This window comes from Schistocerca cancellata, chromosome 6 (assembly GCF_023864275.1).
Source record: "Schistocerca cancellata isolate TAMUIC-IGC-003103 chromosome 6, iqSchCanc2.1, whole genome shotgun sequence".
In the NCBI taxonomy this organism is placed as follows: Eukaryota; Metazoa; Arthropoda; class Insecta; order Orthoptera; family Acrididae; genus Schistocerca; species Schistocerca cancellata.
The window spans coordinates 500,921,104-500,946,302 of record NC_064631.1 but is presented as its reverse complement, the minus strand read 5'-3'; the positions used below and the strand labels follow the sequence as shown (position 1 = coordinate 500,946,302).

At 41.9% G+C, this 25,199-nt stretch overlaps 1 non-coding gene across 1 annotated transcript; it reads right to left on the bottom strand.

The window, feature by feature from the left end:
- Nucleotides 1-7,780: 7,780 nt before the first annotated feature.
- Trnat-ugu (transfer RNA threonine (anticodon UGU)) lies at nucleotides 7,781-7,854 on the bottom strand. Its single transcript has one exon. It is a non-coding gene; the product is annotated as a tRNA-Thr (tRNA).
- Between the last annotated feature and the right edge of the window lie 17,345 nt (nucleotides 7,855-25,199).

The following is a 25,199-nucleotide window of genomic DNA, read 5'->3' as shown; positions in this document are numbered from 1 at the left end:
GGCGCCGTAACGGCTATCCGATACGTGAATGCCATCCTCCGACCGATAGTACAACCATATCTGCAGCATACTGGCGAGGCATTCGTCTTCATGGACGCCAATTCGCGCCCCCATCGTGCACATCCTGTGAATGGCTTCCTTTAGGATAACGACATCGCTCGACAAGAGTGGCCAGGATGTTCTCCAGACATGAACTCTATCGAACATGCCTGGATGGATTGGAAAGGGCTGTTTATGGACGACGTGACCCACGAACCACTCTGAGGGTTCTACGCCGAATCGCAGTTGAGGAGTGGGACAAACTGGACTAACAGTGCCTAGATGATCTTGTGGATAGTATGCCATGAATAATACATGCATGCATGCATCAATGCAAGAGGGTGTGCTACTAGGTATAAGAAATACCGGTGTGTAGAGCAGTCTGGACCACTGCCTCTGAAGGTCTCCTGTATGGTGCTCCAACATAATGTGTGTGGTTTTCATGAGCAATAAAAAGGGCGGAAATGATGTTTATGTTGATCTCTCTTCCGATTTTCTGTACAAGTTCCAGAACTCGGAGAACCGAGGTGATGCAAAACTTTTTTTTGATGAGTGTAGGTTCTTGACACTCGTAAGGTACAACGAAGTCTGATTAAAGTTCTGGACACATTCGTGTAGAAATGATATCTGTGAGAGAACAATTAGACTCTTACGTCCCTGCAGTGGAAGTGTCCAAGTCTGACGATGCCGAACTGAAGATAATCACAGCCAGACGGTCGCTCACCACGCCGACGCAGCATCTTCTTCTGGGTGACTACGCTGCTGTATCCAGGGTGAGAACACCGGCTAGGACGACGGTGAGAGCGTAGAACCGGCTCCGGAGTGAGCCCCTGGTTGAAGACATGCTTAGGCATTCGACACCTGGACCAGGAAGGCTCAGAGTGAACTGGCTTCTCAGGGGCCAGCGAACTCTGATGCTACCGTAGCGACGCACCCTTTGAGTTAGGGATGAAAAAAACTGACGGGTTAAAACCAGTACTGTTATTTTAGTTCTCAATAACCAGTATTTTTCCGTATTTCTTTGGCATCATTTAAAACAGGTGCAGGGTAAAAAAACACCGAAATATCAATTAGCCATAGCACCAGTACTAAAAGTTTTGCTTTTTGAATAAACCTCTTTTAAAAATGAGAATTTTTTACTTGTAGAATTTCAATTGCTTTGAAGTATTCGGTTATAATAGAAAATGATAGTAGCTATCATCAGTGCAATTTTAATTACAATGCCGACAGAGACTAGCAACAAACACATTGCATAAGAACTGGTACAGTGTTGTTGAAACAATAATGTACACCGTTACGATGTGGCGTGGCCTGTTAGATAATGTGTATGTAAAATGCAGTGGCCAGACTTATCCCAGCTGCTCTAGAAGGCAGTTTCTCTCAGTCATCGTCGGGCGTCAGTTGTATTACAGAACGGCACCATCCTTAGTCGGGAAGTGTATCACGAAGTGCTGTATCAATGAAGTACAAAATGCTCCATTTGATTTAAAAGATTAAAAGCGGGAGGATCCACAAGAAACTTGCGCCATCACAAGAGAAAAAAAATTAAAACTTAATAATTAGTTCATAGTTTACGATAAAAACAGAAATTAGCTCATCTCCTGTCCGTGTCTACACAATATGCCTGTATGTGCATGTAGACCTTGAAAAATTGAGTTTTCCAACCCCGGTTTTTATCCTTTGTCACTGACTACTCGTAATGATCAAACAGTGGTATAATTCTGTGCTGCAATTCATTTTAGAGCAGAGTTTCAAAGCATTAAAATCAGTACAAGAATACAGGTAATTTTTTGTAGTGTTGAAACACCAATTTTCGAGAGGAGCAGCGAACAGTGGACGGACTAAAGTTTCTTTTATTTGCTTGTTTAATATTCTGATTCTCTGTACCTTCAAACTATGGGAGTCAAAATTTTTCAACCATTGTTCGATTACTACGTACACTGCAGGAAATGTTAACAATAAAAATGACTATCGGTTATTTCTCAAACTGGTTATTTTGAACGGTTTTAACAGTCAGGTTAAACTGGAGTTGAAAATATATATAATATATATTAGAAAAGATAAGCGCGTTCCCTGTCTCAAATGTTTGTAGGTAAGCAGGCTGTCCGGATAACTCATATGCAATTCGGGTTGCAGATGGAATAGGCGTAAGCCGACGACACTGCATTCGGAACGCAGAATACGGCCCTGCCCGGCCTGCACAGAACGCCATCTGTTCCGTCTCATTCCGAAGAATTTATTGCAAATCATCCAGTGTATTGCAACAGGCTTTCACATGAACACGATGGGAATGGAATAGAAGTGATTTCATTGTGTAAAATATTTCAGTGTGATTCTTGCACTTGTGAAGGATGGAAGATTAAGGTGTAGCGTTTTATTAACGATGACGATAAAGCAGACTTTAAGGAAGTGCAGTTCCTCGGAGGTATACGTGTGCGTAATGTTAACTATCACAAAGATCTCGTACTTCCTCAACAATAATATTATTTCCCGATGTTAACAACCATAGGCCTGAATACGCACGAATGCTTACATATAATCACTGATTTTATAATGTAAAATAGTGTAAATATAGCAGGTCAGCAACTGCAAGCAGTTAATGCCATAAATTATCTGGGAGTACGCATTAGGAGTGATTTTAAATGGAATGATCATATGAAGTTGATCGTCGGTAAAGCAGATGCCAGACAGATTCACTGGAAGAAACCTTAGGAAATGCAATCCGAAAACAAAGGAAGTAGGTTACAGTACGCTTGTTCGCCCGCTGCTTGAATACTGCTCGGCAGTGTGGGATCCATACCAGATAGGGTTGATAGAAGAGATAGAGAAGATCCAACGGAGAGCAGCGCGCTTCGTTACAGGATCATTTAGTAATCGCGAAAGTGTTACGGAGATGATAGATAAACTCCAGTGGAAGACTCTGCAGGAGAGACGCTCAGTAGCTCGGTACGGGCTTTTGTTGAAGTTTCGAGAACATACCTTCACCGAAGAGTCAAGCAGTATATTGCTCCCTCCTACGTATATCTCGCGAAGAGACAATGATGATAAAATCAAAGAGATTAGAGCCCACACAGAGGCATACCGACAATCCTTCTTTCCACGAACAATATGAGACTGGAATAGAAGGGAGACCCGATAGAGGTACTCAATGTACCCTCCGCCACACACTGTCAGCTGGCTTGCGGAGTATGGATGTAGATGTAGATACCTGAAATGCTTGAGCTTCCACCGGCACGTGATATAAACGAAGAAAGATCTGTGTGTAACGTCTAGTGAACGTCCAGTCGACAGAGGAGTCATTAGAGACAGATTACAAGCCCGTATTATGAACGGATGGGGAAGGAGATTAGCATTGCCCTTTTCACAGGAACCATCCCAGCATTTTCCTGGCGCAATTTAGGGGAATTCCGGAAAATCTTTATCTGAATGACTGGGCGGGGATTTGAATCGTCGTCCTCCCGAACGCGAGACCAGTGTGCTAACCATTGCTTGGTATCCTGGTCGAACCTCCGAATATTTTGATGATGCTCTCGTTTGGCGACATCTTTCGACGCCCCGTACATTCGCAGATTTCAGCACAGCTAAATTTAATATAAGGCTTACACTCACGTTGGGACAATAAACGAAACTAACAAACCAGTCAGAGCTGTTATCAAGATCCAAAAACTTTTGGGATAACATTTCACTTCCATAGAACTCTGCGCAAGTATAGCCGTACCAAATATTTTCTTCCTATCACAGTGCCCGATTCTCAAACACTTTCTTCTATTTGTTTGCAATTCACTAAAATGAGACACTTTTTTATTACAGTTATAGAATGCTTAGAACCTAGGACTAAGGTTACGATATTTTTCTTCTTATCTCCACGGAACTTCATGCGTAGGCTGGCGGCCTTGGTCTGTTCATTTGACATCATCCTCCTACATTGTCCTTTTAGTTGTTGGATAGAAATTTTTGGATTATTGACCAATAGCCTGAAATACTCCCTCTTCTGTATGGTGTCTTCTGTGATGTCAAATTTTCTCAAATTCCTTCTCGTCTCTTTCAGGCATCCCGTGGTGGTTTTTCAATTTCGAAATGAAATTTAAAAATTTTCTTCGTTAGCCTACTCTTATCACTACTGTAAACATGGCCGTGAAACTTTGATCTCCTCTTCCGTATTGTCTCTGTGAATGTTTCTACGTTTCTGTATGGATCTTCATTTATCCTCTTCGTCCCGTTCTTTTAGTTCAATGGTCCTAAAAGAATTTCTGAGTACTTTCCGTTCTTTCTTTTCCAGTTCTTCTTGTTCACATTTTTTATTCAGTGTTAGACATTCAGATCCGTATAGTGCTTCCGGTTCAGTTACTGTTGCGTAGTGTTTAATTTTTGTCTGGAACGATACTGAACTTTTGTTACATCGGTTTTGAGAAAATTTGTACGCAGTATTATTTAAAGGTATGAAGGGTGCCTAAGCAGATAATACTATAAAACATAAAACAAATGTGTTCTCGAAGAAATAGAGAATTGTACCACGCAGGAGGTACTTCAGATGTCTCTGTAGATTATAAATTACTGGCATTCGCTTGGGAGACAGAAGAGGAGGATAAAAGAGAGAGAATCTCTCAAAATTTGACATAACGTTGCATTTGAATACGAGCTTCTTATTATACACCTGTTTCTATATGTAAATATATATGTGTACATAAAAGGAAATGTTATTACCAAAAATCATAGAAAGTTCTTCAGCGATTTACTTCAGATGTTTATACAATTCTCTAGTGGATAGTCGGACAGACATTTTTGGAGGGAGAGGGAGAGAGAGAGAGAGAGAGAGAGAGAGAGAGGAGAGAGAGACAGGAAACATTGTTGCAACAAATCTCGAGTAGTATTGCAAAGACAGACTTCGAGACTTTACACGTTATTGTAATGAACATTCGGACCATTATAGGCTACATATTTTTATACGATATACAAATATATTTATATAAAGATGTAGTAGTAAAACTTGGTTAGCGAATAGGGACGTTGTATTCATGGCTTAACAGATCGTGATTAGAAAACTACTACAGAACCGAAATATAGCAAATTATCACTTGTTAAACCAACTTTCGGTGCATTTTTATTCTTGCATCATTTATTTATTGCGAGTAATATTAAAATTTAGCGTCGCTTTGGTGACACTGGGCAACTAAGTGATGTTACAGGATGGTACGGAGAAGACGGGAGAAAGGAGAGGGAGGGGATACACTTGTGGTGTAGGGCGCAGAGCGTGAACCACGGTAAGTATTCACGCCACTGAAAGGTACTGCGAGTTACGAACTGATGACAGCTGCAGCATTAAAGAGAGCGTTCTCATGTCCGACAAACGTACGCAAGGCAAAAAGGAGCTGAAGAGAAAGTACGGAAAGACGACTGCTGCTGGAGAAAGCCAGATACGCCAGAGATACTATCGAAGACAGTGCTGCCAAAGCAGAGTTAATAAACACAGCCTTCCGAAATGCCTTCACAAAAGAAGACGAAGTAAATATTCTAGAATTCGAATCAAGAACAGCTGCCAACATGAGTAACGTAGAAGTATATATACTCGGAGTAGTGAAGCAAATTAAATCACTTAATAAAAGCAAGTCTTCTGGTCCAGAGTGTACACAAATTTGGCTCCTTTCAGAGAATGCTGATGCATTAGCTCCACACTTAACAACCATATACAACCGTTCGCTCGACGAAAGATCCGTACCCTAAGACTGGAAAGTTGCACAGGTCACGCCAATATTGAAGAAAGGTAGTAGGAGTATTCCACTAACTTACAGGCCCATATCGTTAACGTCGATACTCAGCAGGCTTTTAGAACATATATTGTGTTCGAACATTATGAATTACCTCGAAGAAAATGGTCTATTGACACACAGTCGACATGGGTTTAGAAAACATCGTTCCTCTGAAACACAACTAGCTCTTTATTCACATGAAGTGTTGAGTGCTATTGACAAGGGATTTCAGATCGTTTCCGCATTTCTGGATTTCCGGAAGGCTTTTGACACTGTACCACACAAGATGATCGTAGTGAAATTGCGTGCTTATGGAATATCGTCTCAGTTATGTGACTGGGTTTGTGATTTCCTGTCAGAGAGGTCACAGTTCGTAGTAATTGACGGAAAGTCATCGAGTAAAACAGAAGTGATTTCTGGTGTTCTCTAAGGTAGTGTTATAGGACCTTTGCTGTTCCTTATCTGTATAAACGATTTGGGAGACTATCTGAGCAGCCGTCTTTGGTTTTTTGCAGATGACGCTGTCGTTTATCGACTAATAAAGTCATTAGAAGATCAAAACAAACTGCAAAACGATTTATAAAATATACCTGAATGGTGCGAAAAGTAGCAGTTGACCCTAACTAACGAAAAGTGTGAGGTCAACCATATGAGTGCTAAATGTAACTCAAACTTCGGTTACACGATAAATCAGTCTAATGTAAAAGGCGTAAATTCAACAAAATACCTGGGTATAACAATTAAGAACAACTAAAATCGGAAGTAACACACAGAAAATGTTGTGGGGAAGGCTAACCAAAGACTGCATTTTATTGGCAGGACACTCAGAAAATGAAACAAACTTACTAAGGAGACTGCCTGCACTACGCTTGTCTGTCCTCTTTTAGAATACTGCTGCGCGGTTTGGGATCCTTACCAGATAGGACTGAAGGAGTACATCGAAAAAGTTCAAAGAAAGGCAGCACGTTTTGTATTATCGCGAAATATGGGAGACAGTGTCACAGAAATGATACAGGATTTGGGCTGAAATCATTAAAAGAAAGGCGTTTTTTGTTACGACGGAATCTTCTCACAAAATTCCAATCACCAACTTTCTCCTCCGAAAGCGAAAATATTTTGTTGACATCGACCTACGTACGGAGGAACGATCACCACGATAAAATAAGGGAAATGAGAGCTCGTACGGAAAGATACAGGTGTTCATTATTTCCGCGCGCTATACGAGATTGGGATAATAGAGAACTGTGAAGGTGGTTCGATGAACCCTCTGCCAGGCACTTGAATGTGATTTGCAGACTATCCATATAGATGTAGATGAGGCAAAAATAAATAAATAAATAAATAAATAAATAAACGTGCGATGTGCGATCAGCAATTTACTTTGTGTAAGACTAAGCAAATTAACATACCAAACTGCCCCAAATGTCACTATTATTCTCCTATAAAAAAAACTGTGAAAGCAAAATATGTAGTTTTGACTTTAAGAGATTATAAGTGGCACAAATAATTATCAGCTGTATGTGCCTTGAAAGTATTAAAACATTTAAATATCAATAAAATATGCAGTTATAAAACAAAGAAGGTCGCATTAAGAATTGAGGAGAATGTTACAATGAGGTAAGTGATACACACGTTACGGTACAGGGCACGCATTCGGTTGTGATTTGCCTCTCATGGTCTGATATTCCACGACAAAACCTTTTTATCCCCTCCTTTCGTTACTAAAATGAAGAGTGATATTTCTTACAAAGATTCACACCAGTGAAAGTCAACAACTACCTAAAATAATCTCAATGCGCCGCAACAGCCCCGAGACAATTTTTTTCCAAACTGAACCGTGTCCGGTACGTGCTGTGGCCACACAACACTATGGCGAGCAAGTATCCCAGTGACAACAGAGGCATTGCGTCAAGGTGTCATTTGATGACTAACTGAAACCCTCAGCTGCCGACAGGTGTTATTGATATATGTCGATGTGTACAGCTGAAAATGTGTGCCCCGACCGGGACTCGAACCCGGGATCTCCTGCTTACATGGCAGACGCTCTATCCATCTGAGCCACCGAGGACACAGATGAATAGCGCGACGGGAGGGACTTATCCCTTGCACGCTTCCCGTGAGACTCACATTCCCAACTGTCCACAATTCTACATATGTAATGTACCTTATAGACATTTGCCCATTCACTCACTAAGCAGGAGATCCCGGGTTCGAGTCCCCGTCGGGGCACACATTTTCAGCTGTCCACATCGAGGTATATCAACAACACCTGTCGGCAGCTGAGGGTTTCAGTTAGTCATCAATTATTCCAGGAAAAAGCTGCACGGTCAACAATAGTATTCTGTTCTTTCGAGAACAGTTACTGTCTTCATATACAAGGTGTCATTTCTCTGAACTTCGTAATGGACCGCGCAGGGTCCGAGTGCTGCAAAATGAAACGGACGCATCTCGACCAGCGGAGTGGCCACAGCGCTCCAGCTTCTCCGGCGGTGACGTCCGCGGCGTGGGAACGCGGCACGTGGCGGGGGCTATCAGCTTATATGCCGGTGGACGTTCCTCGGCGTCGCTCTGACGTCAGCACCGGCGCCGGGTCGCGTTGCACAGGGGTCGACCGCAGCGGCACTGCGTGGGACCTGCCACGCGTGTGTGCGTGGTGTCAGCAGCTCGTCACAGCGAACGGCACAGTTCCGTCGAATCAACGATTACTTTTGTCTTATGCTCTTACTAGTTTAAATACATCTCCAAATATTGCTGTATTTCGAAGCAGTTCACTCTACGTGGTTGATGTTGGAGGTTGAAAATACAGAATATTTCTTTGCCATCAACCACAACACAATGTATTTCTTGAAACATATCCACCGTGAAGAGTTTCGTGTCCCCTAAACAATGGCATCCATTTCTTGTACAAAATATGAACCCAAAATTTTGCTCTATCTACGTAACTGCTCTGCACTTCAGACTTAAGTGCTTGGCAGAGACTTCATCTAATCGCGTTCAAGCCATTCCTCGACCGTTTCTCTCTCGAATAGCACTTGCAAAAAGTAAAGACCTAAGTCAGTCTGATTTCTGTTGTATTACGAAGGCCTTGTCTTCCTATGTAGGTGGGCGTCAACGGAACTTTTACGCATTCGAAGGAGAAAAACGATGATTACTGTGTATTCTTGATTTTCTCGTATGTTCTACATCCCAGAGCATCTCCTCAATACGGATCTGTAGGATCGAAAACTGCATGTACTGAAATATCATGAGAAGATGTCGCCACGACGGACAACATCTTTGTTTTAATGATTACCATCCCAACTCGCGTGTCATATCCGTAACACACCCTCCCCTATTTCGTGGTAATACAGAAAAACGTGCCCTTCTTTGAACTTTTTCAATGTCCTCCGTCAATCCTGTATGCTAAGGATCCTGTAACGCGCAGCAATACCCCAGAAGAGGACGGACAAGAGTAGACTCTTTAGCAGACCTGTTAAATCTCTTAAGTGTGCTGCCAATAAAACGCCGTCTTCCGTTCACTTGTCCCGCAACATTTTCTACGTGATGGTTCCAGTTTAAGGTGTTCCTAACTGTAATCCCTAGCTATTTAGTTGAAACAACAATATTTCAATTTGTATTATTATAATGCGACCGAAATTTAACGGATTCTTTTTAGTACTCATGTGGAGGAGTTCAAACTTTGCATTATTTTCTAATTAGTATTTATCTGATAACTTTACTAAGTACACCTGTAACATTTCCTTGGGGAACTGTTTCATTCGAAGTCTCTCGATCAGTTACTACGAACTGTCTCCTCTCTTACAGGAAATTACAAATCCTATCGCACAACTGAGACGATATCCAGTAAGGAAGCAATTTGATTACTTGCTGCGTGTGAGGAACAGTATCAGAAGCCTTCCGGAAATCTTCAAAATGGAATAAACCGGGATCACCCGTCTACAGCATACCATACTTTGTGTGAAGGCTATTTTCGGCATCTGTGCTGACTGTATCTCAATAGACCGTTACCTTGGAGATAATTCATTGTGTTCGAACGCAGTGTATGTACCAGAATCGTACTGCAGATCGACGTCGGTGATATAGGTCTGTAATTCAGTGAATTACGTCTCTTTCCTTTCTTGTGTACTGGTGTGAACTTGTGCGACGTTCCAGTCTCTGGGTACCGTTCTTCCTAAAGCGAGCGGTTGTCCACTGAAGCGACAAGTCGTGAGAAAGCGATATGCGTATATACAGATGAGGGTTGTGTCGCGTACATAAGGTAGTACATTGTCATCTGTACTCAGGTGATTGATTTGAAAACGTATCCGATAGCCGTCCAAGGGAATTAAGAAACGTTGAACCCAGAATGGTAGTTGGAGCTAGACGTGTAGGACATCCCATTTCGGGAATCGTTGGGGAATTCGATATTGCGGTATCCACAGTGTCATGAGCGCACCGAGAATACCAAACTGCAGTCATTACCTCCCCAAACGGACAATGCAGTGGCCGACCGAGACCAGTGGCGATTGCTTGGAAGTGTCAGTGCTGACTAGCAATGCTGAGCAAAATAACCGCACAAATCAATATGAGACTTACGACGAACGTGTCGCTTACGACACTGCGGCGAAATTTGACATCAGTGGGATATGGCAGCAGACGACCAATGCGAGTTTCTTTTTTTAACATGACGACTTCGCCTGCAGCTCCTCTCCTGCCTCGTTATCATATCGGTTGGACCGTAGATGACTGGGAAATGTTGGTCCAGTCAGATGAGTCCCGATTTCAGTTGCTAAGAGATGACGGTAAAGTTCGAGTGTGGTGCGAACCTCACGAAGCCACGGGTCCAAGTTGTCAACAAAGCATGGTGCACAAGCTGGCGGTGGTTCCACAACGGCGTGGGCTGTGTTTACATGGAAGTGTGTGGATCCTCTGGCCCCCACCGAATCGATCATTGACTCCAAATGGTTAAGTTCGGCTACCTGCAGAGCATTTGCAGCCATTCGTGAACTTCATGTTCCCAACCAACGATGGAATTTTTATGGACGACAATGCGCCATGTCACTGGGCCACAATTTTTCGTGGATGATTTAAACATTCTGTACAATTCGAGCCAATGATTTGGCCACCCAGATCGCCCGACATGAATCCCATCGAACATTTACAGGACATAATCGAGAAGTCAGTTCCTGCACTAAATCCTGCACTGGCAACGCTTTTGAAATTATGGACGGCTGTACATGGTGTACACCAAGTCTGTGTACATAGGGAATTTCAATAAATTCTAATAAATATTCTTTAATCTATAAATATTAATAAATAAGTAATAATAAAATAAATTCTAATGAATTTTGTTTTCCAGATTGAATGATAGCTCTGTCTAAAGAAGAACGAGTGGAGTTGGTACTCGTTAAGTGGACGAGAAGGATGGTCGTATCGCAAAATTGCGGAAGAATTTAACCTTCGACAGCCTCATAGTCAACCTACCTGTTTTACTGCCGTCGGGATATCAATCACCAAGTTTAAAGAAACATGCAGTGTGTTGGACAAACCCCGTTCCGAACAACCGAAGACTTCAGACGAAACGAAAGAAGCTGTTTTGGCCAAGTTTTATTCTAAACCAAATAAATAACTCTGCCTGACATCCACGGAGTTGGGTGTTCCAAATTAGACCATTCACAAAATCCTTGTAGAGGAGAGGTTTCATCCATACTAGTTACAGATATTGCCTCACTTAAATGAAGATGATCCCGATAGACACGTGCGGATGTGTGAATGGTTTGCAGATAAACTGAACGAAAATATCAATTTTACTAAAGATTGTGTGTTGTTCAGTGACGAAGCTGTGTTTTATATTAGTGGTAAAGTGAACAGACAAAATCTTCAATATTGGTCAAGGCAATCCACACTGGATGAGTGCATCCAAACAGCAGGACTGCCAAAACAAGGTGATGGTGTCGTGTGATTTGTGGAAAGTTCATGTGCTAGTAGGTCCTATCTTTGATGAACACGTAACGGGTGAGACTTATCTGAACATGCTGAGAGATGAATTGATGCCTCAGACTGTGGGTTTGGGTGAGGGACTTCCAGACTGGTTTCAGCTGGATGGAGCTCCTGCCCATTTTCCTGCAGCTCTTACAGGTTCATTAAATGACATTTACTCCCACTGGATTGGGGGAAGAGGTCCCCTCGATTTCTTTTTCTGGGATATGCTGAAAGAGAGTGTCTACTGGATGAAGAACGCTCTAACAGTCAGTGTGCTAAAATTGATGGCACTTCAGACCTATTTCATTCAGTTCACTTTAATCTTGCAAAGCGCATCAAATTATTCATTGAAAATAACGGACATCATGTTGAAAATTTTATTTAACATTAAAGTGACTAACATAAAATTTATTATTGTTTATTGCAATTCCTATGTACTCAATTCCCTATGTACTCAGACTTCATGGATACCCTGTAGAGGCAGCATAGCTCATTATTTCCGCAGGGGACTACCGACGACTTGATTAGTCCATGGCACGTCGAGTTGCTCCACTATGCCGGACAAAAGGAGGCCCGACAGTAAGTTAGGAGGTCTCCCATGACTTTTGCCACCTTGGTATATATGACTAGTAGACGTGGAGCTATTGTATTGGCGTACTCTGAAAGGAACGCAATTTGTACACAATCTGGATAGAAAACTTGTGATGATCGTTCGAAGAAAGAAAACCACAAATATCTTTACACCATTCAAGTTTCCAGTTACAATTATTCCGTTCGTTATAAAGCGATTTCCGAAGGAACAATACCCATTATGAAATATGAGTTTTTTGTCAGTGCTGTGTGCACCTTACGAAGTATTGTAGTTAAAAAAATTCTTATTTTGCGCTGTTAAGATGCAGCCATCAATGTTTTTAACATGCACTAACTGAAGAATGAAATATTTACTAAGTCAAGTGAAGATGGCCGAAGGCTGAAACGTGTACAGCCGAAAGTGGATTTTGCTGCATTTCTTCAAATAATACAGCGTGAGATTGCCTTCTCTCTCTTGAGGAAGAAATATTGATTTAACTGACGGTGACAGTGCGCAGAAGGAAAGGAATTGCAGTTATTTTTCTTGAATGAATTATTCCTGCCTATACCTAAACAAGACCCCCCCTCCCCCCTCCCCCAGAACCACGGACCTTGCTGTTGGCGGGGAGGCTTGCGTACCTCAGCGGTACAGGTAGCCGTACCGTAGGCGCAACCACATCTGAGGGATATCTGTTGAGAGTGTAACGTAGCAAGTTATTACCGAATAACATTTATTGCAGTATAGCATGCAGCCGTGTATCACGGTGGCTGCAGAATTGTGTCGTTCATATGACTCGGCGCAGCTGACGCTGTCGACCGTGAAATATGTCTCCAGTACCATCTAGTAGGTACGTAAATTCATACCCCCTACGAATCAAAATCAAAATAAACCATAATAATAATTAACCGATTTTGTTCAAACTTGGTATACTGTCCTTTGTTATTAAGAAAAGAGTCCTGTCAAAATTTCAGATTTTTATCTGATATAGTTCCGGAGATTGAGAAAATTACTCAAAAGTCAAAAAAACGACACTTAGGTTTCAAAACTCAGAGACAATAGCACTTTGTCCTTTAATATCGTCTGAAGTCACAAACAGAGTTCTCAGTGTATAAAATCACTTAACTGGAATTGTCTTTTCAAAACTTTAATTACTCTGCATTTCATAGTGTAAAAGAATCATTCAAAATTATTATTTGCTTATATTTTGTTGTATGAATACATGGGAATGAAAGAGTGTGTGTGTGGGACATACGAAATAACTTAATACTATTTTACGTAAAAACTTATGAAAATGAACCGCGGAAAAACTGTGTCGCAACTACGAAGCTGATGACGTATGTCGATGAGGGCTTGCTTTTGTAAGAGAGCAGTCAGAACAGAAGTCTGAACTGGGATAAGTTTCTAAATTAATTTAAAGATTATTTTACATTTCGGTTTATTTAATATTACATTAGAAACTGGCACTGGAATGACGTAAATGATTTTCTGATTAGTGATTGGCTCAGGCAAATTTTGCCGCGAGAATGATCCAGACGGATCATTCTGATTGGTTATTCAAACCATTAGCCAATCAGAATTAAGCTGTTCCCACGAGCAGAAAGTTAGATAGGCATAGAGTGGGGTGGCAGGAGAAAATTTAAAATGGAATGCGCCGTAATGGTAGAGTGACACTCGTTGCAATTACCTAAAAGAATTTATCTGCGTCGAACAGCACCATGATTTTTCCTTTGTATTTCAGTTTCTGTGAAGACATGACATATCAGCGGAGGTATGTCACGCAGTGGAAGCTGATCACACGAGATGCAGGCTTACACATCACTTTGACGTGAAAACTATTAATAGTTTTCTCTGTAGCATTACGGTAGCTGTTACTCAAACAGTGTTGTGTCATCGATAAGGTATGTATAATTTCCTGTGAATGAACCTTAATTTAAATCATTTATTTCTGATTTAAGAATCATAATTTTTGGGCCTGTGTAGACACATCGTAACGCGTGTTTGATCATCGTTTGACCTAGGTAGTTGGGCTGTTGTGGGATCATTTTGATGGCGCTCGTGATACTTTCCAAAAATTGTTTATTATTTATTCACGTGACTAATAAGCTAGTTGGATATCATGTTCTGCAATATGCAACTGTGGATGACACGTGTGATATGTTTACTCCTTTATTACTTCATGAATCTTTAATCGTAAAGTTTACATGCAATTCCATTCAGAAGCGACTGATAAAAACTGTGACATCTGAGTGTTATTTTCATGAATATAAAACAGAAAAAGGTAAAGTACGAATCAATGTTTTTTATCACTACAAAGTGATTCACGTTTAGGAAATCACTATAAAGTTAAAAGAGATTCTAATTTCAGTTCTAATAAATTTTAGTAAAACAAACGTATCATAGAGACAGTAATGAAACCAACAATTATTCCTGAAACATAATAAACATGTAGTTAGCCTCCAATAAAAGTAGCAGGTTCATTTGTTAAGTTTCCCATCCTCATTTTTTGCCGCAGCTTAAAAACATTAATACTTACATTAGAGTACAGTTCAACGTGAAAGAAATTTTATTTTATGAGGTGAAAACAAGTCCTCCACGTTCTGACTGTATGTCGGAGAATAAATTACTATTAAAAAAAAAGAGCTTTTGTTACACTGCTCTGTCCTTTAGTAATCTTGTAAGACTTCCATGACCTACCATGACCAGTATACATCGTAAATATTCGTATCTGTGTGTCAGGGAGTTACCAAATATCTCGGACTGAATGAAGATTTAGCATCCTAGGAATGCACTAGTTTAATATCCAACTTCTTCAGTTAGAACTATGCACTACGGCACCGTGTTACGTACCGCTTGCAAAACACTGACGTGAAGAAGCGCTAGGTTTAATAATTACTTTCCAGTATATGCTTTGATCGTCAGGGTCTTAAACTATCTTTCACACAGCTTGAATGTTAATTTACATTACTGTCTTTGTGAAAAATATGTAAGATCCGACGGGAGTGTACTGCATAATGTGGGTCCAGCAGTGCAACCTACGTGCGTAAATTGCCTAATTATTAGTCATCATTTGTTTCCATTGTGCAAATAAAATAATATGCAAGAATGATCACGATCTGAATGTATGGTGTATTTCTCCTCTCACATACTGCACTTGAGCCTATGTGCAAATAGGAATCAATGCTCGCAATGTCATTCTTTTATTCACCCATATACAGTAACGTGAAAACTATTATCGACTTGTTTAAATTCAGTGTGAAAATACCAATATGTTACCGAACAAAAGCTAAGAGAATAGGTAGGAAAATTATGATCGGCTGGTTACTTACAAAATAAGTGAATGAGAAATCATCTGTAGAACACACGAAATCATCCCGATCAAAACTGTAGTTAGATGGTACGACGACGTTGTACTTCGGACATGTACCAAAATCGCTTATTGTGCCTGTAAGTCAAATGTAATGTGCATACCCGGAAGCCGAAAGTTCGTGGGATAGAATTCCAGTCACAACGGAGTTTTCAGATTGCCTTTGACCTAGACTCTCAATGATGTGAAGATTCGACAAGCATAAAACATGGTTTGGATTCCACGTTAAGCTGTTCGTCCTCTTTCCCAGTCAGGATTACTGGGAAAGGTTGGTGACACCGAAGTCGCCGAAGTGTCGTAAAATTGAGTGAATTATTATTAAAATCGCATTCTCTTTAGGGAAGAATACAGATTAGCTAGTAAAGTTTTCTCCGCTCCTTACGTGACAATGCAAACACATCTCATTTGAAATGCGACTTACAGCAAGCTATACAGTACAACCGATTTACACTACTGCGACTTCGCCGGCCGCAGTGGTCGAGCGGTTCTAGGCGCTTTAGTGTGGAACCGCGCGACCCCTACGATCGCAGGTTCGAATCCTGCCTCGGGCATGGATGTGTGTGCTGTTCAAATGGTTCAAACGGCTCTGAGCACTGTAGGACTTAACTTCTGAGGTGATCAGTCCCCTAGAACTTAGAACTACTTAAACCTAAATAACCTAAGCACATCACACACATCCATGCCCGCGGCACGATTCGAACCTGCGACCGTAACGGTCGCGCGGTTCCATACTGTAGCGCCTAGAACCGCTCGGCCACTCCGGCCTGCGTGTGTGCTGTCCTTAGGTTAGTTAGGTTTAAGCAGTTCTAAGTTCTAGGGGACTGATGACCTCAGATGTTAAGTCCCATAGTGCTCAGAGCCATTTGAACCATTTTTTACTGTGACTTCTAGCTGGAAATGAGCCGATGCAGTGAAAGGCAGTGTCCCATGTGTAAGCGCACTGGAACCACATCTTAGGTGACGTAGCGACAATGTATCGTTAATTGCTTGTGCAAACTTTGTAGGCGTAAAGTGAACCATTTCATGGTCATCACATACCTGTTCGAAACGCACTGCCAGGACGTAACTGACCTAACGTCTAAAGGAAAGAAGAAAAAGAAAGAAAATGCGACTACCTCCCAAGTCCTGTCCGGAAATATAATTCAAGTATATTGTAAAGGAAGGATGAAACCTTATGGTTTAATGTCCCGACAACATCGAGGTCATCAGAGACGAAGTGCAAGTTATGATTGTTTGAAGAATGGGGAGAAATCGGCAGTGCCCTTTCTAAATGAACCATTCCGGCATCTCCCTGGAGCGATTTACGGAAATCACGTAAAACCTCTATCAAGATGGTCGGACGCGAATGTGAACCGCCATCCTCCCGAGTGCGAGAGCAGTGTGCTAAGTATTTTAAAGTTTCCATGATTCTAGCGACTCGTATGATCACCAGTTTCAGGTCCTTTCGAAGCACGTGTTACGCAGCGCAACAGTAAGTAGTAAGCTATGTACTGTTCTTCCTTAATTAAAGGAGGGAGACAAAGACAGCCATAAATCTGATTTTACTAAAGAGAGCTGCTTCATTTCGCTGACACTGCAGCCTGTTATAATGCTTTCGGGAATCGGTGTCAGCGCAGATTTCATGTGGATACACAAATTCTCAATTACTGGAAACGAAGTCTTGGCGACTCCACTCCGCCACTACACAGTGGCAGCAGAAGACTGGAAATAGCTATTCGGTGATATCCACTGCGGAATAATGCTCAGCTACTTTCTTAGTGACAAGTCAGGGCGAGGATCTCTCTGCTTCAATACAGCAGTTACTATCGACATGTCATCCGGACAGAATCCGTCTACTAGAATGCCATAATTTGGTGAAGTCTGGATGATTAATCGAGTCTAAGCGAATTTTTAATGGATTTTATATTTTCAGGAGAGGTTAGGTGGTGACAGCAAAATATTAAAATTTGGATCATGCTCGTGAAATGCATGGTCACAAACGCATCTTCAGGCTCAATTTACAGAATTCTTTGAGGAAGTTAAGTAGTAAAACCGGCGGACTGAATAGTCTATGTCCTGCTTTACAGTCAGTTGTCTTCAATGTGACCGAGCGGTTCTAGGCGCTTCAGTCCGGAACCGCGCTGCTACTACGGTCGCAGGTTCGGGCATGGATGTGTGTGATGTCCTTAGGTTAGTTAGGTTTAAGTAGTTCTAAGTCTACGGGACTGATGACCTCAGATGTAAGTCCCATAGTGCTTAGAGCCATTTGAACCATTTTGAATCTCTTCATATCTTGTTAGCTCAAGCACAAGATGAAGAGGACAGAGGGTAAAGTAAGACGTAGATTATTGGCATAAATTGATATCCAACAATCATCATGTAAATACTTTCCAATGATCTAGTAATCTGCGTTATGATTATGATGATGGTATTACTATTATCATCATTATTATTATCTGAGAAGCTAAAATAAAGCTAAAAATCACATTTTCTTGGACAATAATGCCTGTATTACCTATTTATTCCTGAAACTTATTTAAAAAAGCAATACTTTTAAAAACGCTAATACTACAACTACTTTCTACCACTACAGAACTACACAATAAACCCATTAACCATTTCCTCAACTACTAACATTACTGTTAGCACTATAGATTCCGTTGTGTTTGGCTATTAGGATGCACCTGAACTGTGAATGACTGACTGCGCCCCTCAGTACCCCGATCAGCAGTCGCTGTCTGCCGGATTCCGTGTGCACAGGACAGCACGTGAGCAGCGATTCCAGTAACAAGCGACGCCAGTCTAATAACTACGCACCCTTCGACTCAGAGTTGCAGTATTAAAAATTTGGCTGGCTTCGTTGTCTACCGGCTGGGATACGTAGTTGCCGCATTACAGGCCAAATACTGTTGAGTCTACAGTACACTATATGAATAGACACATGAATCGAATGGTCGGTTCCTATCACTCGGCAATAGCGAATTATGAAAGTAACATATAAATTTATAAATGAAAGATTGCAATTAAATAAATTCTGCAGGTACTATCTTAACGACTTTAAATGTTGAGTACGATAGCAGAAGTACTTTTGAGAATACAGTATATTTCTGCCAAACACATATTGGTGTCGATGGTCCAGCAATTAAATAAAATATAAGCTGAACAACAGGGAAACAATAAATTCCTACAGCATGTAATTCGTTATGAAAAACAACGCAGCTCGCGAGATATTCACTTGTAAACGCACACTACGTCTTCACTGTAGAAGCCACGGAAATCTCACTAGTGCACAAGTCGGCACTCCAAAGTATTTCTATCTGCCGCAACCACGCACAAACCGCTCTACACTCTCCAAGTCTCTCCCGCGACCGCCCGTCGCGCTGTGCTGTCCGCGTTCAGCACTCACTCCTGTGTCCAGTGCCGTACTCTCCAGAACTGCCCCTATGTCCTCTCTCGAAAGGATCCTCCTCCCCGACTTCCATACAGTCTCACCATTATCGAGCGCGGTGATTGGCTGGAGCGCTCCCTCCATGTCTCCAAGCGAACGTACACTTACAAACATATTGAAGCACATACGAAAAACTGGGTTTACCTTTAAATACTTGAAATTAAATATACAGGGTGATTCAAAAAGAATACCACAACTTTAGGAATTTAAAACTCTGCAACGACAAAAGGCAGAGCTAAGCACTATCTGTCGGCGAATTAAGGGAGCTATAAAGTTTCATTTAGTTGTACATTTGTTCGCTTGAGGCGCTGTTGACTAGGCGTCAGCGTCAATTGATGCTAAGATGGCGACCGCTCAACAGAAAGCTTTTTGTGTTATTGAGTACGGCAGAAGTGAATCGACGACAGTTGTTCAGCGTGCATTTCGAACGAAGTATGGTGTTAAACCTCCTGATAGGTGGTGTATTAAACGTTGGTATAAACAATTTACAGAGAATGGGTGTTTGTGCAAAGGGAAAAGTTCTGGACGGCCGAGAACGAGTGATGAAAATGTAGCACGCATCCAGCAAGCATTTGTTCGCAGCCCAGGAAAATCGACTCGCAGAGCTAGCAGAGAGCTGCAAATTCCACAATCAACTGTATGGAGAGTCCTACGAAAAAGGTTAGTTATGAAACCTGAACGTCAACTACCCGAGGCGATGGATCGGCCGCCAGGCAGCCCGTGACAGAGCACTTCATCACTGGCCTCCAAGAAGCCCTGATCTTACCCCCTGCGATTTTTTCTTATGGGGGTATGTTAAGGATATGGTGTTTCGGCCACCTCTCCCAGCCACCATTGATTTGAAACAAGAAATAACAGCAGCTATCCAAACTGTTACGCCTGATATGCTACAGAGAGAGTGGAACGAGTTGGAGTATCGGGTTGATATTGCTCGAGTGTCTGGAGGGGGCCATATTGAACATCTCTGAACTTGTTTTTGAGTGAAAAAAAACCTTTTTAAATACTCTTTGTAATGATGAATAACAGAAGGTTATATTATGTTTCTTTCATTAAATACACATTTTTAAAGTTGTGGTATTCTTTTTGAATCAACCTGTATATTCCTACTGTAGGACCACAAACACGCTCTTATACACATTGTTAAATACATAAACAATTAAATAAACATATATCAAAAGAAAAGAAGCGAAAGGTATGCCAGGAGCCTAATATCTCTGTGCTTTGTAAAACACAGTAAATAATTGACCTGTTTCTTCATGAATAGCATATATCGGATATTAATAAAGACAAAGATGAATAAATATATTTACAAGCATGCTGCTACCGTGTTTTCGTGTAACTGTGGAGTACTTATGGCCTGACGCGATCGATAGTAATCGGATACTTTGACGTCAATAACTCATGAACTATTCAAGTTACATGCCTATAATTCATACCAATTTAGGTTTACACAATTTAGGTTTACACTAACAGCTTTCTAAAGACACGTCTATCGATGAAATCGGATTAGGCGTTTAAATTTTGGAAATTCGTTGCTGGGTGTTACTTGTATAATTTACCGTCAGATACTGAACCTTAAACTAATAAAGATATTGAAATCTGATTACACCATCAGAATCGTCGTGCAAATAATAGTCATGTACATGTTTCTTTTTGAGGTATCATGATTCACCAAGCTACTATTAGTTTATATACAAACTGTGAGATGTCTGCCATGATGGTTTCACAAAGTCCGTCATTTTTGACACTCTCGGCATACACATCTCCTTCATCGACACAAAGCACCGTCCTCGTCACGGCGGAATTTCCAGCCACGCGGCTGGACCATGCGCTGGGGCTACCCCTCTCGTCCGGCTAACGTTCGGCATTTTGTGTTTGCCGCCGGGTCCCGGCTGGCCGAGCGGCCCGTGCAGCCGCCCCAACTCCGAACATATATTTCCAGGGAGCCACAAATCGCCCGTTACCTCACAATCTGCAGTGCATGTCGTCTAGGCAGGACGGTAGCATGCTGACCTGTGGTTGACTACCTAGTGAAGTCTCCCTTGGCCTTTCTGGATACTACAGCTGCAGTACCGTCCAAGATGAGATAGGTTTACCAATGCTTTAGTGCTGCTTTCTGATTCAGCGTCCTCAATACCTGGCGACCATTACCCGCCGCGTCTTCGTAGAGCATGCAGTCCCGCAATGTGCGCTCTTGGAGTGCCCACATTGCCGCTAACTACCATTCGCCTGTCTTATGATTTTGTAAGACACGTAGCATATGGGCTATGATCGCACAGGTAATGTATCAGTGCATTCGATTGGTTCAGAAATTTCATTTTTAATCTCGGCCTAATGTTAGGGAGAAATTCTTATGTTCCCCTGTCAGCGGCTGGAGTGTCCTGTCGTTTTGCCACGCCTGTAACGTGTGATGATGTATTAACTCTCTTGTACTGGCCTCAGTTCCAAGTATCTTTCGTACATCCATTTGAGTGCCTACCTTTAACCAATAAAGCACTCCCCTCTTCCTCATTTCCGAGTGCAACGGGCATCATATACTGTCAAGTTAATTTGTTGGAGATTCTCAGCAGCACTGGAAACAACGCGCTCTGTTGGCTCGCCTATAGCGTCTGCCGACTTGAAACAGCTATGTGGTTACTGTATCTGTTTCAACAGTAGTCTCCCAGTCTCTCGCTGACCTCTGGTACTGTATTTATCTAGTTTCCGGATTCTTCTCGGGTACTAAATGTAACAGATTGATTTTGTTTGGGCATGGATGATTAGCATCTTGCCAAGAATGTTTTACATTTCACGCAAGATACACACTTATACATACATTCACATTAATATTTAATACATTGCAAAATTACGTGGGTTCCGTCACAGACTATTTCCTCCTACAGTTCATCTGTTTCATGCATTTCTGAATATTCGTGTATATTTTAGATTTAATTAAGAGCAGGCTCTAGGAACTTATTACGCAGGCCCTAATGTGTGAGCCGGCCGGAGGGGCCGAGCGGTTCTAGGCACTACAGTTTGGATCCGCGCGACCGCTGCGGTCGCAGGTTCGAATCCTGCCTTGGGCATGTATGTGTGTAATTGCTCAAAATAGTTCAAATGGCTCTGAGCACTATGGGACTTAACATCTATGGTCATCAGTCCCGTAGAACTTAAACCTAACTAACCTAAGGACATCACACAACACCCAGTCATCACGAGGCAGAGAAAATCCCTGACCCCGCCGGGTGTGTGTGATGTCCTTAGGCTAGTTAGGTTTAAGTAGTTCTAAGTTCTAGGGGACTGATGACCTCAAAAGACCATAGTGCTCAGAGCCATTTGAACGATTTTTTTGAACCCAATGTGTGATTTCACGGATTTTATGTGGCTGAGCCAAATTTTCATTACTGTAGGCCTTCTCCTCGGTACCTCGCATCTTCTGGTTTGGTTTGCTTATGTTCATTAGCTGGACACGAGTGCAGGGGTGAGCTCACGCGGTGCTTTGCGTGACTAGTGACTTGTGCGACCCACCGCCCTACTGCCGACAGAGGGCCCCGTGTCCTCAGCGAGTGTCGGTCCATTCGAGCTATCAAAGGCCGCGCGTGTCGCGCTCTGCGCTCCATTTCGGGCCGGGCCAGAGCGGGGCAGTACCGCTGGTGTGTACGCGGGGCCCGCCACGGGCGGGGTGTCGGTATGGAGGCGTTCTTTGATGTGTGCGGGCAGCCGCCACGGCTCACCGGCCTCGGACGCCGAGGAGGCTGCCCTGGCGCCACTCAACCGGAACAGCCGCGGCCTTTGCAGTCAAACACTTGCCACGGGCCGCGCTGCAGACGCAAATAACGCCACGGGCACGGGCCCACTTCTCTGGCACTACGCACAGGGTTCAACTCCCAGCCGGCTGTCTGTCTCTCTCTCTCTCTCTCTCTCTCTCTCTCTCTCTCTCTCTCTCTCTCTCTAAGTATACAGCAAGATGTTCTTGTTGAAATGTTTCTTTCTCGTAAGCAACAAAAAAAAAAAAAAAATCAAATGTGTGTGAAATCTTATGGGACGAAACCTCCGCCGGGACCAGCCGCACAGTTCATGACTGCAGTGCCTTTAGACCGCTCGGCTAATCCCGCGCGGCCGTAAGCAACATTTATCAAAGTTCATGAACAGCAAACAGCTGAAATCTTGTGCCATTACAATTTCTGAGTAGCTATTTTTTCATTATGATAAAACAGACGCCACTGGTATAACATTCTACAATATTTATTGTTTGTTATACACATCTATTCTGACAAACGACTCTCGTATAATTTCTATATGATTTATTATTTACTTGACAGAGCGTTTTTCGGCTCTTACGCCATTATGAGGAACAAAGATAACTGTGGGTAGCTGCGAATTACTTTTAACATCAAAAATTTTGAACTACACCATCAACAGAATAACACGGTTTCCAAAAATGACAGTTTTTGATTTAACACTAAAAAGACAGCAGTTATTTCAGTGAAAAGGCCATGTAAAATTATTTAACTTAGATGACGTATGTGACACATTAAATAATTAACTACATAACAAACTACAAAACTTTTTCTGAGAAGAAAATAAGTTTAACAATTAACTTGGTGTTAAGCGAGGGAGTGGCTGACCAATATAATCCTGTCCTCAACTTGTCAAATGTTAGAAACGGGTAAGATACACAAGTGAGATTAAGCAGGTAAATGAAGCAGCTCTGATTCTACAAAGCAATTTTTTTTAAAATTGCTTAAGTGAAATTATAATACATCACATGAAGGATAAAATAGGGCATGCGAGTACGAAGAGCAATTTACAGCGTGATCTGGATGGCGTTATGAGTAGTATCTGCAGTTACGAGCGACTATTAGACAAGTGTATCTGACCATTTAGTACTAACCTTAGGTAAATGGAGGATGATCAACTACCTTGAAATAATCGAAATTAATAACCAATAACCATATACACAATTACCTTACTCGCCACTTCTAACTGCAGGTGTTATTCGTGATTCAATCCAGACCGTTTTATAAATTACTCTTCCAACTTTCCTACTCACGTGCCCCATTTTATCCTTTGTTTTAGTTACTGTAGCTTCAACTGTCCTGTTACAAAAATTTGCTTTCTATAATCACAGCTGCTTCACTCACCTGCTTATTCTCACGTGTGTACCCTACCTACTTGTAACATTTAACTTGTTGAAGACAAGATCATGTACTTGAGACTCTCTCCTGGAAGACGTCAACAAAGTTAATCGTTCAAATTATTTTCTTCTAAGAACAATTACTTTAATTTGTTATACAGTCCATTATTTAATGCATCTGATTTCAACAATTTTACATCGCCTTTTCATTGAAATAATACCATTTGCTTTAATGTTAAATCATACATAATGACAGCTTCTCCGATTTCTTGCAACTCATGCAAATCATGAACGAAACTCCCATTTGATCAGCATACTTAACTTATATCGACAAAAATGATATGCCACAGTACTAGTGATTGCAAGTAACTAGCTAATGCCACATCGCTATTCTCTTTCTTTTAATTTATATTTCCATGCAATGTAGCTGTGAGATAATATTGGAGACATCCTGGGCGATGAGAAGGGACAAAGACCTGCTAGAAGCCATAAAAAGAGAGCCCGCCTTAGCACCAGATTCTCGGAAGGCCACAAAGAGAGGTCACTGGAAAGCAACCTGTACTATGTGCAACAGTGGTGCGTTATCAGGCCACTGCGCACACGCACACACACACACACACACACACACACACACACACACACACACACACACACAGAGAGAGAGAGAGAGAGAGAGAGAGAGAGAGATACCATCTCCCATGGAGAAAACGCCTGGAGAAAACATGTTATGACCAAGAAAGAGACTGAGAAGGCTCGTCTTTGTAGTAGGCACGCACCTTCGTACTCAAGATAAACACTTTGTGTTTACAAAAAGGAAAAAGAGTTTATCCAGTAGGTGATGAGACACGGCATCTCACTGGCTGTAGAAAAAGTGGATGTGTGTGTGTGTGTGTGTGTGTGTGTGTGTGTGTGTGTGTGTGTGTGTGCGTGTGCGTGAGAGAGAGAGAGAGAGAGAGAGAGAGAGAGAGAGAGAG